At 40.4% G+C, this 8631-nt stretch overlaps 1 protein-coding gene across 15 annotated transcripts in view; it reads right to left on the bottom strand.

Moving 5' to 3' along the window:
- Positions 1-7995, bottom strand: part of erc1b (ELKS/RAB6-interacting/CAST family member 1b) — a 126674-nt gene extending 118679 nt beyond the window's left edge. For 11 of the 15 annotated variants that reach the window (XR_477145.2, XR_477146.2, XM_016677588.1 and 8 more), the window contains exon 1: positions 7736-7994. The gene's annotated coding sequence lies outside the window, so the exon portion shown is untranslated. Of the gene's footprint in view, positions 1-6346; positions 6366-7735 lie in introns of those variants that run through there. The other 4 variants (XR_001663657.1, XM_016677586.1, XM_016677592.1 and 1 more) reach the window with 2 other exon arrangements.
- Between the last annotated feature and the right edge of the window lie 636 nt (positions 7996-8631).

Below are 8631 nucleotides of genomic sequence, written 5' to 3'. Positions count from 1 at the left end.
AAACAGGCCAGGACCCTGCCTCCAGCACACGCACATACACACACACACACACACACACACACACACACACACACACACACACACACACACACAGGGATTTTACTTTTACATCTACAGTTAGGAACAAATGTACATAGACAAATCAACTTGCTTACAGACAACTAAAGCATATAAAATACATGATCTTAGGGGAGATGCAGAGACTTCTATTCATGAAATGCTTAAATACAAAAGTCCAACTTGACAGGCGGGTTGGTGGATAAATATCTCTCACCTTTCCAATTAGGTTTGGGCGATGTGGACCTAAAGTTTTATTATGATATCTTGTGGTGCTTAAGATAATGACGAAAGTGGCAAGTAGTATTTATTAGTTTTTTTGTAACTGTATGGCTGTGACCACATGACACAGCAATCATAGTACTCTTGAGAAACAAACCTATTCGTAATAAGCTTCTTGTAGACACCAGTCACATAAAGACGTGATTTGGATCACTGACCTGCACATATTTTCAAATTTATTACCAATTATTGATGCAGAAAAAAAAAAAAGGAAAACTGGTGTTGGGTTTTTATAAACATCATTACAATAGGAAATTATCATGAAAACATTAAATCAAACTTCTTATATTAAATTTATCACAATAAATGATGTGATAAACACCCACCCTTATATGTTATATATAAATTCCAGAAATGGGCTGCGCAGTGGCGCAGTTGGTAGCACTGTTGCCTTGCAGCAAAGAAGGTTCTGGGTTTGATTCCTGGCCTGGGGTCTTTCTGCATGGAGTTTGCATGTTCTCCCTGTGCATGTGTGGGTTCTCTCCGGGTTCTCCGGCTTCCTCCCACAGTCCAAAAACATGACCGTTAGGTTAATTGGCCTCTCCAAATTCTACCTCGGTGTGTGTGTGTGTGTGTGTGCATGGTGTTGTGTGTCCTATCTGTCTCTGTGTTGCCCTGCGACAGACTGGCGACCTGTCCAGGATGTACCCCGCCTCTCGCCCAGAACGTTAGCTGGAGATAGGCGCCAGCAACCCTCCCGACCCCACTGAGGGACAAGGGTGTAAAGAAAATGGATGGATGGAAATTCAAGACTAGAAATTCAAACCTGGTTTATAGCTATTCTGTTGAGAAATGAAAGGAAGTGTTGGTTTGGGGATTTGCTGCTCCTCCTCCCTCCAGAACCTACTGACCTGTAGATAACATATACACTCGCGTCCCAATTCTCTCTCTATAGCGTCTAAACATGCTAATGGTTTGGTTCTATTCAAGCATTTACTGGACAAACACCCCCCACACATGCTAGAGTCACTCATTCATCACATGATTATACAAAGCACACAATCGTCTTTTTATTTTCACCGACCTCGTGGAAAGCACAACACACGGCGGCCTTGTTGTTGTGTTTTCAGGTTATCCGGTCTGAGGGTCACATGAAGAACCCAGTTGAGCCAGTGAGCGACGCAGGTGGGTGATTTCTATCTGGTGGTTTTAGATGCTGACTGAGCCTGGGGGTTATCTGCAGTATTTCCTTGATCTTTTCTAAACAGGTGATCAATAAAGGGGTCAAAGGCAAAAAGATACAGAAAATACTTGAATCACACGATCCCCCTTCTAACGTTGGAGGACAGTTTGTGTTCACTCTCTATGGGCAAAACTGTCAATTTAATCTGGGGGCTTTAATGATGAATTGGAACCATTTTTTTTTTCCAGGCTGGAATGATAACACAGCCAGTTACCCCGATGAATTTCAAAGCCCACAATTTGATTTTGTGTCCTTTAGAAAGTTGCACCTCACCCACAGACTTTTTGTGGATATGAAATACCCTCTGGGGTAAATCTGGTAGGATATTTAGCCGCTGCTCTTGTAAGATAAGATTTTAAAAAATGGTTTTAGTTTGCTTGCCAAGCAGAAAAAGCAGCGGGGGAGAGTCTGAAAACACGCTGGTTTTCGTACGTATAAGGAATTAATCTGCTAATATCGTTTTAGATTTGTGTTTATCTGAGCATAATGATTTTTTTTTTTTATCATTAGTCGATGTATCAAAACATTAAACTGTAATAATCAATGTTGTAAAGTATATTGCTTCCGTTTTAATTAAGAGCATTTAGGTCATGAATTAAATTTCTGTTTTAAACTAACTTTTGGTCTCACGTTTCATCTAATTATTATGCGGAAAACACTGGGAAATGGAGAGTATGCAGTTATAAAGCTGTTAACTGTGGCCTGAATCTGCTTTATTAAGCGTCTGTCAGTATAACAGCACAAGTGCTGACTGTTAAGACTAAAACCTGATTAAAGAGGATTTAAACAAGCATTTAATTAAACAAATTGAACATGTAGTCAGTGCTGAACATGGTTTGTTATACTGAGAAAATACTACTTTTTTTCCCCCATTCTTTGTGACGCCTCCAGTTCCTTTCCTCTTCCCAAAGAAGAGGAAGAAAAGCATCAACGAAGAAGTTCTTCTTCTTGATTCTTCCGTTTCTTCCCTTCACAACCTCTCCCTTTCACCGGCAGCATTCCTGAATGCGCTCAGCATGTTCTATTTGTGTGACAACCGCGCATGCATCTATCGCAGGGCGACAGCGTGACACAGAAACGCACACGGCTCAGCCTAAACAATTTTGTCAAAGTTTGTGTCTCGCCTGAAGGATAGGCGCTCGATGAAGACACATTTTATTCATGTTGGATATTTCTGCTCTCCTGCCGGGCTGGTGAGATTCGAAGTGGCTTGAAAGGACTCGCTGGTGCTGTACGTCTGACTGAGTCATCCCAACTCGCCTCGCTGGCGGAGGAAGCTGCGCTTGTTCCGAGCGTAATCTGTCTGATGATTTAAGGAGATTACCTGCCACTCACCAGCCTCTGCTCTTTCAACTTTCACTGTTTCTTTTTCTGCAGCAGCAACAACAACAACAGTGCTGACAGTACAGTTGTTTTCTTTTTTCACTGCGCCCCAGGTGGAGATGTATAAAAAGCCCTAAAACATAATATTTTATTGCAGGATCATAATCTCACAATGGGAAATTTAGGACAACCGCACCTTTAATTTGAGCTCACTAATTCAGAGGGGAACAAAATGTCATCCCTGCATCAGTGAGTGGGACATCCAACACGCATAGAGCCAGATCAACACAAAATACTTCACCAAACACAAAGAATATGCAACCGCTATAAAATATATTTTCAAAGAGGCATCATTTTCCTAACAAAGTCAGCAGCTATTTTGTTCTGTTCACTGAGAAAAGGCAAAGATTTCCCCTCAACTGTTCACATCTCTGACTGTTTCAGCCGCAGCAGCGTAATGAACAAAAACTAAAAATCAACGTCACTGCCAACTGAAACAAGCACACACGAAATTAATCCACTAATCTGTAATCTGTTTTGATTATGTATTAAATGGTGCTAATAGGCCAAAATAAAACCCCTAAACTAAAAAAAATCTCTATATTCTCCTAAAAATGGCTCAAAAAATGATTTTCATGCTTTCCGTCCTGATTAATAAATTTTGTAGCGTCCGACTGCTAAAAAAAAAAAAAGAAAAAAAGAAAAAGTGGACTCATGTTAAAGTCCTTTTTTCCACTGTTGTGAGTGAAAACTCTTCACATAAAACTTACTTTTCAGGAAATAATGAAACTCTCATGCTTCCTAATGTAAATTCACACTGTTTGTTAACACTCAATCTTGTTATACTTTTTACTAGACCTGCATCAGTGGAACCACAGATGAACAATGGAGATGATTCAGGAAAAGAACAATAATTAACAAGCAAGATTTTTCTTGTCTTAGTTTTCTATGTTAGATCAAATGTGTCACTACAGAAACGACTCAGAGTTAATTAAATGAAATATCCGTGTAATGATGATGGATCTGGATCTACTTTAATCTCTGCTCCTCTGTGGTTTCTGGTGTTTTTGCAGCTTTAAATAAATGCAACCCAACGTGAAACCAGAGGAAGTTATTCACTCCCACAGAATGCACTGCTTCTGTCTGCTTTTCAACAACTTCCTCAAAAACAATCCTGACGGTCGCCCCGCTCGGCCTCCTCACATGGGAAATTTCTGGGCAAAAACCAAGCAGTTGTGCAAATTAAGACGCGACAGAGGGAGCATCTTATTTAATCGGACAAACTAAAAAGTGTGAATGGTAAACTCCCCAACTTGTGCAATTTCTGTAAAAATGCTGATCCAAACAGTAATACTCGGCCTTGAAAAAATGTGCAAAAAGTCTAATTTTCCAGATCTAGCTATATATTCAGACTAATGATACATCATCTCAACATCAATATGAGAAAAATCAGCATCACAAAGAGCTACTGTGACCTCGATAAATATTTGCAAATAAAAATAACCATGTCAGTAATATTCTTTTATACTTGTTTGACGCCGCAGTAAACGGGTTAGGAGGAGCGCATTAAGATGTTTTCTAGTCATTAAGAAAATAAAGCTAAACTGGTTCATTGCCAAAAACAGCAGATGTTGACAGATGAAGCTTTTTCAATTAATCATACTGTTGCATTGGGGGGGGGGGAGGAAATGTGATACAGAGAAAGATAAATTGCACTGCTGGATCGGCTGCTTTGTAAATAACAGTCAACCCGGGAATGCAATTTATGTTTAACCAGACAAACCAAATGTGGCAAGTAGCATTGCCCCGAGGTATTTCAGCTTCCCAAACTTCCCCAAAATTCTTTAAACACCAACCAGATTATTTTTTTAAGTGTTTAAAAAATCTGTATTAATTGTCAGATACTCCAATCTACTTCATTCATCCATTGTCTTCACAAAATGAGCCCCGGTGCAGACTCCCACCATGTCACTGTTTGAGCAGACTGGGATTTATTTAGCACAGCTGTAAATTGAAGTGAAGTGAAGTGAAGTGAGATTTTGCTGTTTGGCTGTAAGCGTTTGTGATTGGGCGTCATTCCAGGCCCTTTCTCTATGTAGGGGCACAAGACTCAAGGCAAATCGTTATGACAGTGTGCTGCTGAATTATGCACCAAAATCCAAACTTTTCAAACTTGGACAGACTTATGAATAGCGTTCTCCGGGATCTGGGTTGCAAAGTCTAAAAGTAAATTAATATTTTAATGCAGCAGCATAATCTTAAAATGAAAAAACTTCCACCTTCAATTTTAGTTCACTCAAAGTTACAAAAACAAAACAGAAAATAGGCTTTAAATTACAGCATGAATGTATTTAACACAATCTCCAATTGCCTCAATCATCGACCCCCTCAACAATCAACACTTAAAAAGCATAATAAACCTCTTTAAGTCTATCAGAGTATCTAAAAACTTTTTAGTAAAATCCTGATTCCTGTTTCTTGATTATTTTCTCTCTACCCCTCCTCACAAGAAAAATAGTTACCAGAAAATAACTACTTGCCTAAACTTGCTCATATGTTTTAGAGCCATAATTTTAAAGTTGAAAGGCATCAAACACTCCTGGTCGGTTTGTTTTAATTTATGAAATTGTGTTGAAACTCTTCTCTCGTAGGTCCAACAGTCTGTGTTAAGTTTTTCTCTTCAGTCTGCACAGCTCTGTCTGCAGTAGGAGGTATAAACACAGGAGAGCACAACACTGATACCGAACAGATAGGATCAGCTCCAGGCTACTGTGGACCACAGGAAGTGAAGTCATGATGCAAGCAAAACACCCGTATAATCAAAAGGTTCACACGTCACGTCACTTTTTTATATATCTATGCACAGATTCACATTCTGCTTATCTAATCCTGGCTGCTGTTTTCCTGACCAAAAAGGAAAAAAAAAGAGCAAATGTACTGCTAAGACTTGATAATTAACACAAAAGAAGGGGAAGTGCAAAACTAATCCAGGCGAGAGCAAGAGGGAGAGCCGAACTCCTCCAGGCCTATTATAGGGATAGGAATGTGTTTGCACAGTCAACTTGCCAGGTTAAACAGGAGGAAACCAAGAGGTAGCAGTAATTCTCATCACATTAAGGAAAAAAATAAACTAATATGAACAAGTGTTTCCCGACTGACTGAAGGGACCTCAAGCCACCTGCCTGACTAGTAAAAATATATTTTTAGACTGTTTGAAGACGATTCTCTCTACTTCAGGTCCATCATGTTAATGTAAAACCATGAAGGCCTCGAGGGATTTCAATAACCTTTGATGTGGGACTTCTTCTCAGATGCTGCATAAGTTAACTATTGAAGTTTGTGGGCAGTGTGGACATTTACAGTACTGTACTCTGCAAAATAAACTTTTTCACTTCAGAGTTTCTGCGGGTTTCACCAACTCCAACTTCTTAAGGCCATTATGAATTGAATTTAAGACAAATATATCCACAGAAATATACAGATAAATAAATTCGCACTTACCCAAGATAGTCGCAAAAAGCTATCCTGCTAGCTAGCTAGCTAGAAAGGGTAGTTAGCTATTTAGCGATCTCGAAAAGACGTCTGAATGCTCCCCAAACTCCCGCGAGAAATAAAAATACATAGAATATGCAAGATTAAATAGTCCTATGATTGACATATTAAATGCCAACTTACTTTTAAAAAAAAGTAAACTTAATAAATTCGCCTTAATTTTAGCTACATAAATTTAAGACTTTTTAAGGATGCTCGGACATTATGTCACGCTGCACGTACAAACTTTAATTCGCCTCATGATTGTTTTTGTTGTGCATAATTTTGAAGGGGAAGGAAAACAAACATCCCTCTGCAGCCGACTGAACTCAATCTCTTTACAAGGAAGAATGAATACATAGAAAGTCTTGCAGCGGAAAGTGCAGCAACAGTTGGCTCTGTAAAAGAGCAGTTCGATGTTCAGCAGGTTTTGGACGAATATCTGCTCCAACAATTTTCTAGAAAGAGCCTGACAGAAAACACACGGGGAGTTGTGGAGTTCTACAAAGTACTGACTTGGGTGGATTCCGCACAAGCATGCACATTGTGGAGAAACCATTATGAACCCCCTTCACAAATCCCACTAAGATGCATTAAAGTTTGCAAACAAAACGTGGAAAAGCTAAAGGGGTGTGACCGCTTGTGCAAGGCACTGTAAATCTGTCCAGTGTTTACAGAAACTACAGTGGAAGGAAGCAGCTCAGTTCCCTGACTGGATGTTGCAGGGGTGGTGCCACGAAATGAAGCTGTGGGCGGGCGGAACCAGGAGGAAACCACGGCTCCCTCCCTCCACCACCAGCACCACCACCGTCCGCCTGCCCAGATCAACACAATCATATCAGATTTTAGGTTTTGCACAAGTTGATTTGAAAATCCAATCACTACTTGAAGTTGCTTGATGTGCAATATCTCAACTGATAAGATCCCAACCGGAGATGCAACTTATAGTTATTGATAAGTGACTCATGCGTGGTGCAAATGTAGCTCTCAGTCTGTCAGCAGCTTCATGTGCAGCCAGCAGATAATCGCCTTTAGAGGCATGGAGAGACAAGACGAGGTGTTATTAGCTTGTTGTACCGGGGAAAGCCTGTAGCTGCATGTACAATATTTAGCTGAATGACTCCACTCACTGTCGTTGTGAGTCTGTCAAAGAGCCTCTCCTCTCAGCTGACCCGAAACTGCTGCGGCCATCAATTTTTAATTTTGTTTATCCCGACGTCCCTGTTATCCCTGAGCCAGAAGGAGGCGGCATGACTTACAAACAACCCCACACGCAAGCACACATGTCGGGTTGTGTAATGAAACATGCCCGTGGATACGCACACCGCTTCAGACTGCCAGCTAAGTTTCAGTACTCACTGCGGCTGTGCCGACCCCCTCGTTGTGAAAGAAGAAAAAAGGCCAGTCACAGATCTTCTCCAGTTTTTCTGCTGCTGTCAGCCATCAAAGTGACGCCTCGGAGCGCAACTGAATCCCAGATATGATTTGAGGCTGTCTTTAAGGGGTGTCTCCCTGTTTTTCCGTGTCTGTCTCCCTGTCTCCGTCTGTATCTCCTGCCTATCTTTCCCTCTTTTCCGTCTTTGCCAGCTCTTCCCACTGGTGACTTCCCCGCTAGTGATGCGCCGCCCATAGCTGAGCCGGCTATATTTGCTAGCTCATTTTGGGAAGGCTTTGCATTCATACTGTGGACAACGGTATGAATGCAGATCGCAACTCTGGATAGAGGAAAAAGAAATTGTGCATGCATTTGTAGGTAAACATATCTGATGCTGTCAAATTTATGTCTTTTATCAAATAACAGGTACAATTATTGTGATACATAGCTTAGTATAAATTTTAAAATAATCTGATTTTTTTCCATTGATGTTTTACTGTATTATTTTAGCGTCAAAAATTGATTTTAATTAGTTGTTCAGGATATAAATAAATAAATAAATAAATAAATAAATAAATAAATTTCGTTCATGTTGAACCTAGCCAAATGATACGGATCCCGGAAAAGAGGTGGAATTCCCATCACTGTTCCCGGTTGCTTTCCTGCTCTGGCACTCCCGTGACGTCAGGAAGATGGTGCGCGCGCCTGGACACGCTCAGTTTCCAACCAGTGCTCCGACTGGGTCTCGTGCACGCCACTATAAACTACATTTAAAAAATGACAACTCTTAAATTTCGCCTTCGTCCTGCTTATTAGCCAGATAACAGAAGTCTGAGACATAATATTAATGGATTCAAAAATCTTTAAATTATAAGTTAAC

The sequence above is a fragment of the Poecilia formosa genome, unplaced genomic scaffold, assembly GCF_000485575.1.
Source record: "Poecilia formosa unplaced genomic scaffold, Poecilia_formosa-5.1.2 Scaffold159, whole genome shotgun sequence".
NCBI lineage: Eukaryota > Metazoa > Chordata > Actinopteri > Cyprinodontiformes > Poeciliidae > Poecilia > Poecilia formosa.
The sequence above is the reverse complement of the archived record's forward strand: the minus strand, read 5'-3'. Positions and strand labels throughout refer to the sequence as shown.